This window comes from Periplaneta americana, chromosome 13 (assembly GCF_040183065.1).
Source record: "Periplaneta americana isolate PAMFEO1 chromosome 13, P.americana_PAMFEO1_priV1, whole genome shotgun sequence".
NCBI classification, from domain to species: Eukaryota; Metazoa; Arthropoda; class Insecta; order Blattodea; family Blattidae; genus Periplaneta; species Periplaneta americana.
Window position 1 is genome coordinate 37996413 of NC_091129.1, and position 19966 is coordinate 38016378.

Below are 19966 nucleotides of genomic sequence, written 5' to 3' on the forward strand. Positions count from 1 at the left end.
GCAAGGTGGCACTTTTGAAGCAGGTCTCATTTCCTCGGTGAGAACTGTGTAGAGCAGTTCTAACAGGCTTCTGAGAAGGATTCTAAGAGCTCTGGAACACTTGAATCCAATTAAGATACAACTGTGGACAGACTCTACAATATTGTTGACATGGATAGCTTCGTGTCCCACTACATCGAAAACATTTGTAGCTAATCGTGTTGCAGATATTCAGGAAATTGCACCCATTAGCAAATGGCAACATGTGCCATCCAAGGATAATCCTGCGGATTTGATATCACGAGGAATCAACCTAAAATGATCATTAACAGTTCACTCCGGTGGCACGGTCCTTCATGGTTAAGTCAAGAATCTTCAAGTTGGCCACAACCTATTCCGCAAGAACAATCAGTCAACCTCCCAGAACAACGAGCTACAGTAACACTCTTAAGCAGACAATATGATGATAATTTCATCACTAAATACTCAAGGCTGCACAAATTGCAAAGAGTAATGACTTATTGCATACGATTTATCGCAAACTGGTCACATATCAATTGATCAAAGGAATTATGGTCAACTCACGGCACAAGAATTGAGAAATACTTTCGACTGTAGCATAAAAATCATGGAAGCAGTCTCCTTCCCACAAGAGATTGCAATGCTTTAACAAGTAATATAAGAGCCTTGAATCTAATATTAGATGAAAGGAGTATTTTGCGAGTTCGAGGAAGGATTACAAATGCACCAATTTCTGAAGAAACTAAGCACCAAATCATTATACGTCCTCATCATCATTTAACGAATCTAATAATAATTGCTGAGCTCATTCGCTTATTATATGCAGGTCCTCAACTTTTGATTGCTTCCTTATGCCAAAGATATTGGATCCAATCAGCAAGACGAACTGTTAAGAAATATATCCATACATGCATCATCTGTCATAAATTGAAATGTACCACTGCCAAACAACTGATGGGAAATATACCTAAGGAAAGGGCCTATACGCCCATTCCTCAACATTGGCCTCGAATATGCAGGACCTATTCTAATAAAGATTGGCACGCGGCGAAGTAAAACAGTATTAAAGGCATATCTTGGAGTCTTTGTTTGCCATTCTACGAGGGCTGTTCATTTTGAGGTAATTTCTGATCTCACAACCAAGGCTTTCATCCCAACACTTAGACGCTTCATTTCCCGCAGAGGACAATCACTCACAATACACAGTGACAATGGTAAAACCTTTGTTGGGGCAGCTCGAGAACTATACAACTTTCTTCAAATTCAGAAGAACAATTTACCTACTACTACTGCAACAATGGGACTGACATGGTATTTCATCTCACCTGCAGCACCGCACTTCGGAGGAACCTGGGAAGCAGCTGTGAAGAGTCTAAAATGTCATTTAAGAAATGTTATGGGCAATCACTGCCTCACATTCGAAGAATTAACTCTCAGCACTCAAATTGAAGCTTGCTTAAATTCTCGACCTCTAACCAAGCTCAATGATGATCCTTTTCATTATTCCTACCTTGCTCCTGCACATTTTCTAATTGGAGAATCTCTAACTGCACTTCCTGATCATAGTTTTCCGTCATCTCCCATTAAGACTCTATCAAGATGGCAAAATATTCAACGACTTACTCAACGTTTTTGGAAGAGATGGTCCAGGAAATCTACTTGAGCAACCTACAACCTCGATCCAAGTGGACAACTAGCCAGCCCAACATCCAACCCGGAACCTTGGTCCTCATCAAGGAAGAAAATTTACCTCCTCTTCAATGGAAGGTAGCATTCGTTAAGGATGTCCAGCCCGGTAATGACAACTTGATTCGTATGGTAACAGTTCGCAACAAAAAATGGCAAACTCTAGAGACACATTCATAAACTGTGTCCTTTACCATGAACTTGAAAAGGCTGGATGCCTTTTGGTGGGCGGGATGTTTGCGCTTTATATTGTTTCCACTGTTCTTGTTTTGTTTTTTTTTTTACTCTTTAGTTTAGATGTCTCCACCTATATTGTTTGAGTGGAAGCATCGCCATTTTGTAGACAGACTTTCTGTCTCTCAAGGTTAACCGCCATGTCCAACCATTTCTATGAATCATAAATAATACATTATATCAAGTGCGATATCACCAGTGGGTCTCTCTGTATCGTTAAGAAGCTCCAAGACGGCTACTAATTAAACAAGAATGAAGGTAATCTTGTGTTATTTTATTTATTACAGGACATGCTCCCAAGTTGATGTCATAAGGTCACACACATGGGTATATTCATCTCCATTAGTTAACTCTCAAAGCACAAACGATAACACTAATACACAAATATTTATACTACACTAGTTACAAAATTAGATCACGGTTAATTTCCTGGTCTTTTAATCCCTCCATACAAGAAATAACATATGCAGGAGAGCGCATGTTTTTTAAACTGACGTCCACACCTGTGGAGTAACGGTTAGCTCGTCTGGCCGCGAAACCAGGTGGTCAGGGTTCGATTCCCGGTCAGGGCAAGTTACCTGGTTGAGGTTTTTCCGGGGTTTTCCCTCAACCCAATATGAGCAAATGCTGGGTAACTTTCGGTGCTGGACCTCGGACTCATTTCATCGGCATTATCACCTTCATCTTATTCAGACGCTAAATAATAATAATAATAATAATAATAATAATAATAACAATAATAATAATAATAATAATAATAATGTATTTATTTATTTAATCTGGCAGACCTAAGGTCAGTAGGCCTTCTCTTCCGCCCAGCCAGACTCTAATTCTAATAACCTACGATGTTGATAAAGCGTCGTAAAATAACCTACTAAAATAAAATATGAATTTAAACTGACGTTATAACGGTAATATTATCTATCTACTTCGCTCCAATGGATGATGCAATAATAAGCACATTTCTTTCACAGTTAATCTCCTGGTTGGAGAAGAGTAGTCAGTCGCTTCATGTTGAGATTGCAGTTTCTATGCTTTCCTCACTGCAATAAAAACGTAACATTATATTATATCACTAGTATTTTTCCACTTGTTAACTTATTTCCAGTCAATAAACTCCTATCTCGAAAAACTTTTACAAATGAATCACTCTAAGAAAATATGATCGTATTTTCAAGATACATGTGACCGCCAAGCTGCCATAAGTGGGGGGACGATGTTGTGAAGGTCGCGTTATGTTGAAGCAGTTGAATAACAACACAGATTGTTGAAATGCATACTAGATAATTGCAGTGTACTAAAAGATTGTGCTGGTGTGATGAAAGTTGCTATAAAAGTCGGCAGCACCAATGACGTAACATGTTTGAGTGCATGCGAATGTGATATTTGTTTGCACTGGACAAGGCGTTGTCAGTCTCCAAGTCTGTATTAACTCATGCTTCACGCACAAAATCAGTTTAATACAATCTCGAAACAGTCATCATTCATCGTCACATTTGATCGCTGTTTAAAACACTATAAACAAAAAGCACAAGAATCATAAAGGCCCGGTCAAACAGAACGCGGACTGTCCGCGCGGATGGCAGGATCGCAGTCCGCCACGGACTGAGGAAGTCAAACAGAACGCAGACAGTGCAGGACGAACCAGTGTGGAAACAATTCTTTGGTCGGCGGGAAACGGCACATAAGTAAAAAAAAAGTCGATTTTTCTTTTGTACCTATCACATAGGCCAAAGTCTAATATTTTTTCTAATTTTTTTAAATAATAAATTTTCTTGTATTTTAAATTGAAAAGGGTCTTACTTTAACATACATGAATTTCCTTATTATACTTATATTCAGTTAAGAGTAAATTAAAAAGCAAGTCTTTCCTGAAAAATTATTATTTTTTTACTTATGTGCCTTTTCCTGCCAACCAAAGAATTGTTGCCAAGTGCAGTACGCCTACTCATCGTATTTTCTCGATTTGTTTCTAAATTTCTTTGAAATTGTACTTTTACTTTCGTTTTTTTTTCTCCTGGATTAATTAACATGTCCAGCAGCTCCTCAGATGAAGAAGAATTGCTTCTTTTGTTCGCTTTGAACCGTTCATCAAAGCGGAAAGGGAAAAGAAAGTGGGTGCATGAAATAAATGATAAAGAGAGGAACTAGGCGAATTTCACAGACTGTGTAATGGACTGAATTCGTTTGAAGACCATTTTTACGACTATTTTCGAATGTATAAACAACAGTTTGAGGAATTACATAGCCTTATAGAACCAAACATATTGAAAGTGACAACAAACTGGAGGAGACCGATTGAAACGAAGGAAAGACTAGCGATCTGCTTGAGGTAAATAAAAGATTTTCGTTTGTACTTTAAACTGTATTTATTACTAATCAACTGAAAAATAAGTATGAATATAGAAAAGAAAACAGGACTCAGTAAACAGTATTATTTCGTAGACAAAATTACTATTGAGAAGTCCTGTTATTTCCCTCTTGTGGTTTATTTACGAGCTGCAGTACGTCTTCGTACAAATCTTTTGCAGAAGAAACAATTCTGGCAAAAGACCTAATGACATCGGAGGTGTGGTAGCTACCTCCAGGTCAGTATAATTAATTTCATTGGAAGGATTATGTATATAATTAGGATTATCTGTCCACGATGAGTTGGTTGAAAAAAGAGACGATGAAGTGGAGTCTGGATGCCGTGTATCCTATAAATGAGCTTATTCCCGGACAAATTCAATTAATTTTTCCGTTTCATCGGCCATTTTCTACGAGATGTCAGCCGCGAACGCTGTGGAAAATCACAACTCCCTATCAGTCCGCCGCGAACCAGACTAGACCGCGGCATTGGGCCGCGCGCTGTTTGACTAGGATGATGCATTCTAACGTAATGCAGAGTTCGCGGCGGACAGTCCGCCAAGTCCGCGCGGACAGTCCGCGTTCTGTTTGACCGGGCCTTAAGTGAACGATTGTTAATATCATGAGACATAACCTTGCTATTCACTTTTTCTCTATTAATAAGTTTATTTACTTCCACATTAATTTCATTTGAGGTCTTAATTTTTTTTTTCACTTGTATAGTATTCATGAAATTCACTTTGATCATGTCCTTCCTCTAGTCTTTGCATTGTCAGTTCGGAAAAGCGATAGAACTCACATAACTATCTACCAAGAACTAACGAAATTCGCAACTCAAAATAGTTTAGTGTTAAATCCTCAAAATGCAATGTGCGATTTCGAAATTACAAATTTCAATGCAATTAGGACTTCATTTAATTATATACGCATCACTGGTTGCATGTTTCACTCCGAACAACCTTTATGACTCAGTCAATCGCGGACTTCGACAGGCATTTTTAAATTATGATGGACCACGATAAGAAATCATGTCCTGGAACTCATAGGGTTGGCGTTTTTTCCGTTAGAGGATTTAATAATTTTTTGACAATTTAATGGATTACTTCGTGTACGAAAATCTGGATTTCGCTCCATACATTGAAATATCCAGGCTTAGAGACTTTAGAACCGATAGATGAAAACAGTGTGATTTCAAGTTGGATACCTGTACTGTAGTGGGTGGGGGCAGTGAGGGTAGCGACCTACCTGTCGTCCCATGTGCTTTATTTACTCAGTCATACTCATAAGGCAGGGAGAGGAGGTACTGTTCTGACAATAAAAACAGTCCCGTACACCTAGTTCACTTTATCAGAAGAGAGGACAGAAAATAGCTAGTAGTCTAGTTTTGATCTGTGCATGTGGTTATCTATGTGATTAGTCTAAGAATATATGCGATTTTCTGTGACATGAAAGACATGCTAACAGGGAAGAAGTCTACGGACACTGCTGGGGTAGCGAAGATAGATTTCAATGACAGCTTTTTTTCGTTTTGCATTCATTACATCATCCACACCTGTGGAGTAACGGTTAGCGCGTCTGGCCGCGAAACCAGGTGGCTCGGGTTCGATTCCCGGTCGGGGCAAGTTACCTCGTTGAGGTTTTTTCCGGGCTTTTCCCCTCAACCCAATATGAATAAATGCTGGGTAACTTTCGGTGCTGGACCCCAGACTCATTTCACTGGCATTATCATCTTCATCTCATTCACACGCTAAACCACGTAAGATGTTGATAAAGCGTCGTAAAATAACCTACTAAAATAAATCCATTACATCATGTGATGTAGAGCGGAGCTTCTCCCAATATAAACTTTGTCTTGCGACTACCGAAGAAAGTTTAGTTTTGAGACCTTCAGAATATGTGTTGTAGTAGGCTACATTGTAACAATACCATGTATTGTACTTCATAAGTTGTGTATGCTGTGCAGAATTATTATGTATGTTGAGTAAGTATTGCATTTGTGCTTATGACAGAAGCCGAAAGGAAATGCATATTAATTAACTTTGAAAATTTCGCATGATAGGATTTTTATTTTAATCTATGTAAAGATTAATTTTTTGGTTCTGTAGAATTTTTCTCCTCTAACAATCATTTTATTTTAATGTTTGATAAATTAGTTGCCTTTTTTTGGAACGTCACTGTACAGTACCAAAAGGCTGGACTGAACTTGGTTTCATGTACACATGTCTCTTCTTCTGCCTACTCCAACACAATGAAAAAGCTGCCTATAGTATGGACATAGTAAACTTATTCTATCGGGTCCAAAATCTCGATGTCTGGAAATAACCTACATCAGGAGAAGACCAGTAAGAGGCGTCGTCGTCGTCGTCAAGTATCTCCAATATTCTCTTCCATCAAATAGGATTGTTTACGAGCGGGTACTGTCAAGACAACATAGAATGAATAAAGTCATTGAAGAATTTTATTCAAAACTTGGAAAGTTGATTGCTACTCTTTATGCAAATATATGGCGAATATTAGACATTAAAAGCCTACAACATGAGACTCAAAACATTTATTGTCCAAATTCGAAAAGGACATTTACGATATAAATCACCTCTTTCAAAGGAATATGTAGCCATTAAACAATAGGTTAAACGAATTGTAGGAACCTATGCTCAGTGTAGAGACAATGGCAACATCAAGCAGTACCTGGGAGCAATTGTGTACAATTAGTTACCCGTTGATTAAACATATGAAGATAATAAATAAATTCCTGTCTTTAACTCCTATACTCATAGCATTTATCATTATTATTTTGTAGGGATTAAATTATATATATATATATATATATATATATATATATATTATCTCCCTTTTCATTTGTGTTTTTCAATTTCCAAATACGGATGTGACATTGGACATCTTGGGTCATAAAGGAAATGAACAAAATGGTATGGACAAAGACAGAATAGACGTAAAATATTTTCGACGAAAAACTATTGACGAAACCTTCAAATGGACCAATATAAAACAGGACGAAAACATTGTACGAAAATTATACTAAACGAGCTCAACAATGCACTTCTAGCATTGCAGTATTCTGTCTGCAGTTATTATTAGAGAGGAAGAGATAACCTTTGCTGCATAGGTCGGCAGACTTGTTTATTCGAACAGCAGGTCTCAACGACCCTCGAGATTTTCCTCTTGAGTCCTGGCCAAGGTGACACAATGTCTGAAATAATAAGGGCAAAGTCCTTTGGTATTGATAGTCAGTTTTAATCGGTATCATAATATTAAGATATTTAAGAGTGAACATTATACAGAGTGATTCAGGAGTTACCGCCATTTGCGGCGTTTACTTCCAAAATTACCTTTTTTCTTTACTTTTAAGAGTGAAAAAATATTAAAAATAGAGAATTGACTCAGAAACTGTGAATTTCCACAAAATTGTGGTTGGGTCAGTGTGAGATATGTGAAATGCCACAAAGACAGATGTGAATTGTCAAAAAAACATTTTTTTTACTTGGTTATTTAACGACGCTGTATCAACTACGATGGGATTGGTGGTAGCGAGATGAGTCCAAGGATTCGCCATAGATTACCTGACATTTGCCTTACGGTTGGAAAAAACCTCGGAAAACCCCCAACCAGGTAAGCAGCTCAAGCGGGAATCGAACCCGCGCCCGAACGCAAGTCCGGATCGGGAGGCAAGCGCCTTAAGGTTGACGCTCACTGGCACGAACCGACCGAAACGGAACGAACCGTAAATATTCTGCGAGAGACGTATGCATGTATTTTAAACGGTAAACGCTCACTTGTCCGAACGGAAGCAACCGGCTGCCGGTCCTGACGGACAGGGTTCTCGCGACACGACCCTAGCGGAATTTCCGATGACGATCGGCTGCATTCGTATGTCTTCGCTGGTCTTCGGAGAAAAGTGTGCTGGTTGTTCTCAGTACTTTCCCACTCAACATGTGCTGGTGCGTTGTCCAGACAGATTATTCTTAAAATGGGTGATGAAAAGTTAATTTTAACAGTGCTAATCGCGCTTCTGTGCTGATTGGCCTTCGAAATGTGATGTTTCCCTTCATTATTTGAGATGCTAATAACAGATGAAATTTTAAACATTTTTCTTCGCTCATACGAAAGTACTAAAAAAACCATTACTCGATCTTTACACAAATGTGGGCAAAGATGGTTAAATTAATCAAAACACTTTTTTATATTGTTATGACTAGAGCCCGGATTGTATGTAATTACCAGGGAACGGATTTATATGGACTAAAAATATATGAAATATGTAAATATATATGTAGTTATTTTTACCAAAATATGGAATTAAATATGGATTTTTACCAAAATATGGAATTAAATATGGACTTAAAATTATAAAAAAATGACTATGTACGTTAAATATTGGTACATTTTAATCAAACTAAACAAAAAATATAATGGACGTACCTTATCTTCCAATGTAGTTTCAACAAGACACAATTTTTATTGTCTGTTACCATAACAATAGGTTACAGACATTTCTTTCAAGTGCTGAAAAGTGAATCTTCTTCTATTGTCTCTGAGGATAGATTTATACTGACTAAAAGAGCGTTCGACGTCACAAGAAGTAACTGGTACATAATTCAATTTCACAATGTCTGCTGGGGATAAGTCCAAGTTAATCTTCACTGTTGATTCACCACTCATCACAGCAACAACCTTTTGTAGTTCTTCATATCCAGGGTTTTTTGAAAGTACAGTGTCCACCTTAGCTCTTACTGCATCTGCAACTTTACCTCTACCACGATTCAGTTGTTCCACAGTACTATTTATAATTTCAAAACTTTCAGATAGTGAAAGGTGCCTATTTTGGAGACTTTTGAGCGTTTTTATGATGCATGAAAATGTATGCTGAATGTGAGCTAAGTCATTCTTCACACTTATGTCACAGGTAACTGTTTTCGCAGTATCAATTGAGACTGCATCTTCAGAGTCCAATGCAAGGAGAACATTGTTAATAGAGTCTATATGTTCGGCATAATATTCAACTGCTTCTAGCCATGTACCCCATCTAGTTAAAATTGGCTTTGGTGGCAATGGAATTTCAGGGTACATTTCTTTCAACACGTTAACTCTACTGGGAGCTTTGAGAAATACTTTTTTCACTGATGAAATCAACAAATCTACTTTAGGGAAATTGTCTCTGACCACTTCTGCCACACGATGAAATGCATGCGCCACACAAGTAAAATGAGTCAATTTAGGATATACAACAGATAATGCTTGTCCAGCTTTGACCATATAAGGGGCAGCATCGCTAATAAAGAATAACACATTATCGTACATAATACCCTTTGGCCACAGGATACCCATAGCTTCGTTGAACAGTTTAACTATAGTTTTGTTATTGCACTTTTCTAGAACATCACAATGTAAAAGAATTCGTTCAGAATATTGTTCACTTAACAAACCGATAACTACATTACCAACAAGTCTACCTTCTTTGTCGGGAGTCTCATCAATGGAAACCCAAATTGAACTATCTTTAATTTCATCTCTTATCTTCTGTATTGTCTCATCGTAGATGGATGGAGCATACGTCTTCCTAAGTGTTGACTCATCCGGGATTGTATGTTGAGTATATTTTTCAAGGAATTCCCTGAAGACCTTATTCTTTAGTTTGTAGAGAGGAATATCAGCAGAGATGAGAGAACGGCACAGGTCGATGTTAAACTCAGATCTTACATTCGATGTTGTTGGTTGTGTTAAAAACAATTGTCTCTGCTTGGAATTTAGTTGTTTGTTGGCCTGATGTTTACTAGTTGTAATGTGTTGTTGCACCAGGAACTTTTGTGTAGATGATACTGCACACTGACACAAATTACAAAATAATATTTTATTGTCAGTTGATAAACCATCTTCTTTAAATTCTGAAATGTAACTTGTTAGTTTTGATTTTAAATTGACTGAATGACGTACTTTTGGCATATTTACCGTCTTTATAGTATGATTTACAAAACTGAACCTATGTGTACTCTGACTGGCATTTAACTGTTGAGCTGCACAACTGAAGTCTGTTAAAAATTTTAAATTAAATTAATACAGTTTTGTAACTTACTTTCCCATTGTTGATAGGACTGCTAATTTTCAAATAACTTTGATGTTAAAGGGATTACTGAACATGTGTTTAAATCTCTATTGTTGAAATGTATTTTTAAAAGTTAATGGAATTTTGTTTTGTTTTATTGTTAAACCTAATATAATATGGACTGTTTTATATGAAATATGGAAAATATATGGAAATTAACGAAAATATGTACTAAACTCTAAAATATGGAAAAATATGGAAAATAAAAGTAGGATTTTTCAACCCTACACATTGTGAAACATAAAGATAATGCAAAATATAAATTATATTAGCTTTATAAGTAAATATGTATTTACATATAAATCCTTTCCCTGGTAATTACATATTCCGTTCCTACATATGTAGCTATAAGGAAAGCTAAAAGTCCGCGAATCGTATTAAATTTAAATTTAAATATACAGAATAAAGAATATAATTACAAACAAACAAGACAAATAGAAATAAAATAATACCATCAATATAAAAAGGAGATACAGTAGTATTAACAAAATTTGAGACCGAATGAGCAGCTCTCGTGTTCGATCGCAGTTAAGATATAATATTAATAGGCCTGTAAGAGAATATAAAATAAAATAGGAAATAAAATTAAAATTACAGTTACAGAAATTATATAATACAATATTAATATAAGAGAAATACAGAAGAAATAATAAAAATAAATAAGTAAAATAAAATAGGAACTAAAATTTAAATTATAGCGGCAATGGAATTATATAATATAATATTAACACTAGAGAAGAATAATATCGCACGTGAAAAGTAGGACAATATGTAAGTATATATATATATATATATATATATATATATATATATATATATATATATATATATTTCAAAATTATAGAATACAAATATAATATAGGTTGATTAATTCATACACATAGGCTATAAATTTATTTAATCAAATTGAAGATATTAACACGTTTCTAATTTTCTTGTTATATGTTAGTGGGTTACATGTTAGAAGTTCTGGGTGTAATTTAGTTAAAGCATTGTACAACCGAGGGCCAAAATTAATGCTATGCTTTAGACCAGCAGATGTGAGACATTTAGGTTCTATTAATGTTGAATTAATATTTCGTCTTGTGTCATAATTATGTGTCTGTAATACAAACTTATTACGATTTTTATGATAAAATTTTAACAGCGTATGCTTATAAATTTGTTCAATATTAAATACATTAAATTCAGAATAAATTAATTTAGTTGGATAATCGAAACGTTTCTTCAAACAAATTTTAATTATTCGTTTTTGTAGTAAATTTAATGAACTAAGATTAATGTTTGTACTTCCACCCCAAACAATTATAACATATTGAATGGTAGACTGAATAATGGCCAAATAAACATTTCGTAGAACTCTAATGGGTAAGTAGCATCGAAGATTAACGAAAGGGATCATTATTTCGAAGTTTTAAATGTTTTTACATATTTTGGTGCATAATAAATATTTTGGCATATATTATATATTTTAAAATATTTTGAAGGATATTGCATATTTTGAAAGAATATATACATTTTTTCACTAATTTTCTCTCTACGTAATGATTAAGTTATTTTTAAAATTGTTTATAAAGCTTATCCCTTCGTCTCTAGTGCATAAATATAATTTGATAATTGAAAATAATAACGTATTCTGTCAAAAAATGGACATCTCTTTGCAATGCTAATAGTTTGTATCCCTTGAGAAGTAACGGTAAAGTAGGTACAAATACCAATGCGAATGGTAGTAGTGAAGGAAAGAATGAATCAGTTGCTCTAAAAGAAAACAATAGTTTTTTCTGTTTTTTTTAAGAAACTTATTTTGACATCAGGTAATATAATAGCAAGCCTACTGCCATTCGCATCCAAGTTAAAAGACTGGATTTCAATTGACGATTCCTTTACTAAAATGGTAAAATCGTGCAGTCCAAAGTGTGTGACAAACGCATTGGGTGCTCCATGAAGTCACAATTAGAATAGCATTTAAAAATTGGACTTCATGTGAGAAATAAAAAACGTGCTCCGTCGAAAAGAAAAAGTTCTTCTTACACAAGTGGTGTTGAAACATTCGTCTTCTACAAGTGAATTTAATAAAAATTTGTGCATGGCAATGGTTGCTGCAAACATATACAGTGGTATAAACTTGGAGTTCCAAAGTTCCAAGCATTCCTACGCAAATACTGCAACTTCAATATTTCGCATGAATCAACACTCCGGAAAAAATATTTGAACTCCTGCTACACTGACACAATGGAAACGATTAGAGATGGACTTGATGATTCCTACGTATGGGTTGCCGTTGACGAGACGATCAATAACCGTAGAAAATATGTAAAAATATTCAATTATTAATTGCGCCTCCAAACAATGAGGTTCAATCACATGTGCATCTGTAATTTTTTATTAGTGTGCACAAATACATCTAATAAAGCTTAGATCTTAAATTACCAACTTTTTTTTATTTATTACATATTTATCTACATACTTTTGTAGCTTCATATTTATGTAGTCTACATAGTTCTCATTTTCACATTACATAAAATCCGGGCTCTAGTTATGGACCCATATTTTCTTTTTTCTTTTCTTTTTTCCTTCCTCATCAGCTAAAGACTCAGTAAAATAAAATAATCTTCGGAACTACTATCCCACTCCATGTTTAAACCAGACTGCCTGTCGACTGTACCAGAATATTCCGAGCAGTGAGCGTCAGAGCTTCCGCGGAAGACGGACGGCTGTAGATTTCCGTTCCGGTCGGTTCGTGCCAGTGAGCGTCAACCTTTAGCCGACAGAGTTACACCGGTAGCTAAGTCACATGTGAATTGCCACAAAGGCATATGTGAACTACCATAAAGGCGTACAATTTCCGGTACATTTTCCCTCCCACTTTGTACAGACTTAGGACTGAACAACCAGCATGGTTGGGGTGATTAAAAATGTTGGAAAGATTCGTAGGCATTAGTAGTGTCCAGTGAATGTGACGAGAAACTTGACCACATTTCCGACGGGAATGTGCTATCTTCACTTATGTAAGTGTCTAATAAATAATCACTACATTAATCCACAGCAGTGGCATTAGGCTTTACTGACATGAAGTCCTCACGAAACAATCACTCACTTCGTCAGGACGAAGAAATGGTAGGCCATAAACGTAATTCAACCCTTTCCTAAGTTTACCTTCACCAACAGCAAACTGTTTTGAAAGGCCGAGTTATTGCTTATTTCTTTGCCACGCTTGCCCCTAATGAAATGTACAACCTTCAATTTTACTATCTGGAAACACTGTTTCGGTGGCTATCTTTGTGGGAATTTCAACGTCAATTACAAATTTAAGAAGGGAAATTCCAAGATTTTTCAAAACACCTAACAGCCTAGTATAGGTTCCAAGCGCCTTATTTGGCAAAAGCGCGAATAACAAAGGTATGTAAATATTATTTTGAGCGAGATCGTGCGTATTTGCTTGATTTCCGCACAAAACCAATCCGCGGAAAGTCTTAAATTCCACATTTAGTGTTCCCAACCTAACACACATAACAATTTCCCTCTTCTTACCGCTTAAGTGACATATTGATTTTACTGCTTTAGGCTTTTAACATATTATTTTTAGAGACGTTCAATATAGTAATAATTATAAATTGGAAACTTACCACTGCAATTTCACCTAAATTGCACTGTTAATTATAGTTTTTAAATATTTGCAAAAATTAAGTAAACTCTACAACTCCACTACAGTTACTGCATTCGTGATGCAAGTAACATTAAGGAAGCCGTAAAAAAAATCAACAAGATTCCAGACTCATCAAGACAAACGTATATCACTGCCTGCTGGAGTACAGTAAACAGAGAAAACATTTTAAAGCAACAATGTTGAAGACAGATATTTTTGTTTTGCAAATTTGCCGTCAATGAACAGAAACCAAGATGGAGATTTCATTGCAACTAATTAGAAATTCCTCTTTCAGGTATGTAATAAACGATCTTCGCACAAAATAATGTACGATACACGAGCGGTGTGTTTTCTCTCAATTCTCGGAAGTTGAAAAAGCGAACATGAAAACTTCAACATACCGCTCTTGTAACGCAATACAATTGATAAAAGTGACGGGTACAATATTGATATGTCCCATCCATGTAGACAGTTTATCAGAGCTAATACGTTTGTGGTACACGAAAAAAATCACTAACTCACTTTCTACAACGTTGTCAAGAATAAAATCTTCGCCTCTAATTGTCTTCATGGTTATTGATTGCAGCACTTCTTGGACCTTTCGTTTTCTTTTAGGCAATGCGGTATATATAAGTGATCTGGTAAAATGTATATTTCGCCTAATAAGTTCAAGATCAGCTGCTGTTAACTCATATCCATTGTCATGATTTGGCAAATCAAGACGAATGATTTTTAAGGTTTTCTCTGATAAGTTTTCTATTGCTTTTCTTTTCCAAATATTTCTTATGTCTTGTCGATTTAATTTTACCTCGGCTATTCTTGTATGATTATGAGCAAAGACCGGAAGTTTAGGCATTATGAATCGTTAAAATAGGCAGGCAAAAAGGCATAATAAATAGCTAAAATAGGCAGGAAAAAGCATTATATATAGCTAAAATACGCAATAAAAGGCAATTACAAAAACCTTGCACTAGACCCAAAACCTTGCACTTTCCACAAAGGGATTTCGGCAGCAAGAAAAGCTTTACATAACTCGAATGCAAATTGAGACTTTCGACTCGATGTTGCAATTACTGTTGGAAGCAAAGGAATCTTCTTGGAAATTGCATTTTTGTGTTTGGCTGTACTGATATGTTGCGATATGAAATATTTAGCTAGCTACAACAACGTCGCAATGAAAACTGAACGAAAAATAACCGTTAAAACTTAAAAATAAGGTTAGACCCGCACTCATTGTTGCCTTGTCAAATAAATAAAAGCTATAATTAAAACACGTTATGCATTTCTGCACAGCAGCACTCACTGTTGCAAAGAGCATATGAACTAATTGAAAGACAATAATATACATTCGATGCAGTCACTTTCATTGTAGCGGTTATAGAAATAAATAAAAATATACCTGTAGGCAATTTTAAATAATAAATAAATTAATAATAGCTGTATAATTAAATAAAGGAAAAAAAGCATTTATTTTGTAAATTAGGCATTTATATTTAAAAAGGCAGAAAAGGGCAGCATAAAACTGTTAAGTTTCAATCACTAAGGTATAATTCGTACAGATTTACTTTCAAAATGAAGACAGATTTAACGCATTTGAAAAGGCATTCTGCCAAAGTTCCTGTCTCTGATTATGAATAGAGTCACACTTACCCATATCACATATTTCTTCAGTTAACCCTATTGTGTAAACCTTCGCCCTGCAGCTTCTTTGGACACACCGCCATGTATGTTTGTTACATTTAGATATTATAATGAACATAAAATGTAAAATTGTTAATCACTAAAAGTTGTTCACTTTTTTCACTGTAAGTCAAATGCACTCCCGTCACTAAGCAGGGTAGAACAGACACTCAGGGGGTGCTCATACGGCTATGCGCAGACACGTAAATTTTAGACAGTTGACGCATGACGTCACCGAGGAAGCTAAACAATTGGCAGTATGAATTAAAAGCAAGCTATAAGTTGTTTTCTAGCAGTGATTCTGGTTACGTGTGCCCTAAATGTGACAAATCTGCACTCATAGTGGAATATTTCCAAATAAAAATGTGTTATAATGAACTGAATTATATTTATAGCAGTTACTGTTGTTAATTCGGGCTTTCACGTGTTTTATAATCGTAGTATATATGTTATGTATTTAAGTTAGCCCACGTGGTATTAAGTCAATTAGTTTATTGTAAATATTTTGTGCCTAAAAACATATTGCATTATTTACCATGCCCGGTTGCGCAGTGTTTTCGTGTAAAAATTATAATCGTAAGACTAAATGTTCAGATTTGATTTACCACACCTTTCCCAAGGATGACAGTGTTTGTAAGCAATGGATTCATGCTTGCAGAAGGAAAGACAAAATCAACATTAAAAATGCCACCGTGTGTAGTTTTCATTTTCTACCAGAAGATTATGAGAGGGACCTGAAAGCCGAGCTCTTGAACATTAAACCTAAAAAGATGCTTAAAATTTCTGCAGTTCCTTCATTGCATCTGGACATCGATTCAAGACCAAACAAGATGAATATAGAGGCTTCATCTTCACACCAGCCAGAGTCACCACAAATTACGGTAAGTGACAGACAGACAAGGCAGATTAATCGACATTCAAGAAAGCGAGGGCTTGAGAGATTGAAGACACTATCACCCAAGAAGAAGAAGTTTGATGTTGGTACAATTACAGATAGCACTAGTGACTCAGAAAGACATTTGAAAGCACGGTTAGACAAATTAGAGAAAGATAATAAACAAATGCAGACTGAAATGAATAAGTTAAAACTTAAAAATAAGTCACTGACCTTGGCTCTGAGCAGGAAAAGTAAACATATACAGCAACTTGAGAACAGAATTAATGCAAAGGTAAAAGAGAGAGTTTCCATTGTTTTGAGAAAAATTTTTACAGAAAACCAGATCAAGAACTTGTTGGTGACAAAAAAGAAGCCAAAATGGACAAGAGAAGATATAAGCAGAGCCTTGACACTCCGCTCAATATCGAGGAAATGCTACATATATTTAAGGCAAAGTGTAGGAATCCCCTTACCATCACTGTCAACTCTAAGGCGCTGGGTTTCCAATTCCTTTAAGTGCAGGCCTGGCATATTAAGTGATGTTTTATTTATGATGCAAACTCAATGCAAGAATTTAACAAAAAATGAACTTTTATGTATCCTGAGTTTTGATGAAATGAATGTGGATGCAAGAGTGTGCTATGACCAAGATGAGGATAAAGTTTATGGGCCCCACAGCCAGGCACAAGTTGTAATGGTTCGAGCGCTATGCAGTAATTGGAAGCAGCCAATATTTTTTTATTTTGACGTTACAATGACAGGATCACTGCTAAAAGAAATCATTTTAGAAGTGCAAAAGGTAGGTGTTGTTATTGTGGGAGTTGTAAGTGACATGGGTGGGAAAAACAAGAGAGTCTGGAAGGATTTGGAAGTAGATCACAAGAAAAGTTGTTTTGATAACCCCAGTGATGACACCAAGCGCATACAGGTTTTCCAAGATGTGCCACACATGATAAAATTATTGAGAAACCACTTCATTGATGTTGGTTTTACTTTACCCAGTGGGAAGATAATTAACAAAACCATTATCGAGAATATTTTATCTATGGATGGAGGTGAAATAAAAATCTGCCCGAAACTGAAATATAACCATCTAATTGTATCAGGTAGAGACCGACAGCGTGTCCGTCCTGCATGCGAATTATTTTCAAATCACGTTGCAAAAGCCATTAGTTACCTCTTGCCAAATGAACATGAAGCATCAGAATATTTCAAACTTGTTAATGATATTTTTGATATTTTCAATTCTAGGATTCCGGACAGTGAACAAGTTCCCATTGCAAGTGGTTTTGGCATACATTTTAAAGACCAAGAAAATATCCTAAGGACATTTCATACCATGTGTGAAAAAATGAGAGTTGGCAAGAACTCTTCACTGCTTCCTTTTCAGAAAGGTTTTATAATGTCCATTAGATCTTTATTAGGTTGTTTTTCTGACCTCAGAAAATTGTATGGGCTAAGCTACATCTTAACTGCTAGACTGAACCAAGACTGCCTTGAAAATCTTTTCTCTCAAATAAGAGCATTGGGACGCACTTACGACCATCCCCTTCCAGTAGAATTTAAAAACCGTTTGAGGCTGCTTATAATGAGTCGCAACATTTCAGACATTTCGTTCAATTCCTCAGCTGTTGAACTAGAAGCAGATACAATTGATTATCTTACTTCTAACCTTTTTGCAGGACTTCTACCAGACATGACAGAGGCATTGGCAATGATAGAAAATGATTCTGAAATTTCAGAAATTACTGTTGAAAACCTTCCTGAAGCAAGAGTCATACAAAATGTTTCTGAATTTTCCAGCGAAGGTCTACGATATTTGGCGGCTATATTGCTTTTCGCGTCGTGAAGTAGATAGATCATTAGGGGATCCTACAGGCCAATTAATTAGTGTTACACCAGATGCATTGCCGGTACATCAGGGCTGGATTGAAAAACTGTCTCGAGGAGGTCTGCTCAAACCATCAGATGAATGGCTATGCACAGTGAAACAGTTTGAAGTAGTGTTTGTAGGAGTGCATGGTTATAAATTAAACTGCTGCAACGTCATTAAGTGCATGTGTAACATTCTCGCACAGAAGTTTCCACATGTACATCCATTAATAATTAAAATATATACAAGAACAAGGACATTTATCCGCATTCGTTCACTGAATACGGCAGCGAAGACTGCAAGAGCAGCGGAACTACAAAGAAAGAAGGCACGTAAATGGCAAGCTTCTGCTAGGCGCTGACAAGAGAGAAGAATTCATTCCAATCTTCAGGGAGGAGGAAAAAGGTATGTGATATAAATACCTACTTAATCATTATTGTGTTTGAAAATATGCAGCCTATTTTCAAACATAATAAAGTGTTCACAACTTCACATATTCATAGTCAATGAATGGCATGAGGTGGCTAGCTTTATTCTCCAACCGACTTCACCCCGTGGAGTCATGGTAATTTTAAATGAGGCTGAAAGGGCTCTAGAGCCAATCTAGGTCCAAAGATGTCAAGCATAATATGTTTGTAACATTTAATATAGTTTATAGCTTTAAGTGAGTTATGTTAATAATCAGCTTAATGTGTATTGTAACGAGTATTTGAAAATATAGGACTAATGATATAGTAATATATATGGAAAAATTATGTGCCTATATTAATTAAAATACATAGGCCTACTATCAGAAATAATTAGGCCTACCCATGGCTTTATTATTTCTGCATGTTCTAATAATATTTATTAATGTGTTATGTTTTCTGTCATTGTTATTATGTTAGGAAATTATTAGCATTCACTATGTAATTGTTCTATTTAATAACGAACATTTCTTATGAAGGGTAACTATATTTTCTGATACAAAAATATTATTTCGTACAAACTCTTCTCCAGTTTAGAAGATGAAATTACTTGTAACACATAGGGATAAGACACGCTTAATATAGTTTCCTTTTGTGAGTGGTACATTTTTCCTCACAAATAAAAGTTAAACAAAAAACAAATTGTCGTTTAAAAGAATTTTGTGCGATAACTTGTTACAAATACTTCGGTGCTAGGAGGCCATAATGCATCCCGTGGCTAACGAGCTTCCGAAGTGACGTCACGAGTTCGTCTGCTAGCGGAAATTGCCGAGTGGCTCTACCTTATAGTAAATCCATATACCTTGACAGACACTGATACGAAACATAAGCAACTTGATCGACACAGGTACCAACCACAAAATTTACCGCAGGTAGTTTTGTGGCAAGTAATATATCTCGCAGATACGAACTCTAAAATTGACCCCAGGTAATTTTGTGGCAATTAACATATGTCGTTCTTATAATTATCTTTACCTGTTCGGGTTTTGTGGCAATTTACCAGGACCCAATTAACTATTCAGAAGTAGCCTAT

The 19966-nt window shown here is 35.7% G+C and overlaps 1 protein-coding gene across 1 annotated transcript in view; it reads right to left on the reverse strand.

Annotated features, from left to right (window-relative positions):
* The window catches only part of LOC138711806 (alpha-tocopherol transfer protein-like), a 126394-nt gene extending 110555 nt beyond the window's left edge, over positions 1-15839 (reverse strand). The window contains exon 1 of the mRNA XM_069843053.1: positions 15687-15839. The gene's annotated coding sequence lies outside the window, so the exon portion shown is untranslated. The remainder of the gene's footprint in view (positions 1-15686) is intronic.
* Positions 15840-19966: the final 4127 nt, after the last annotated feature.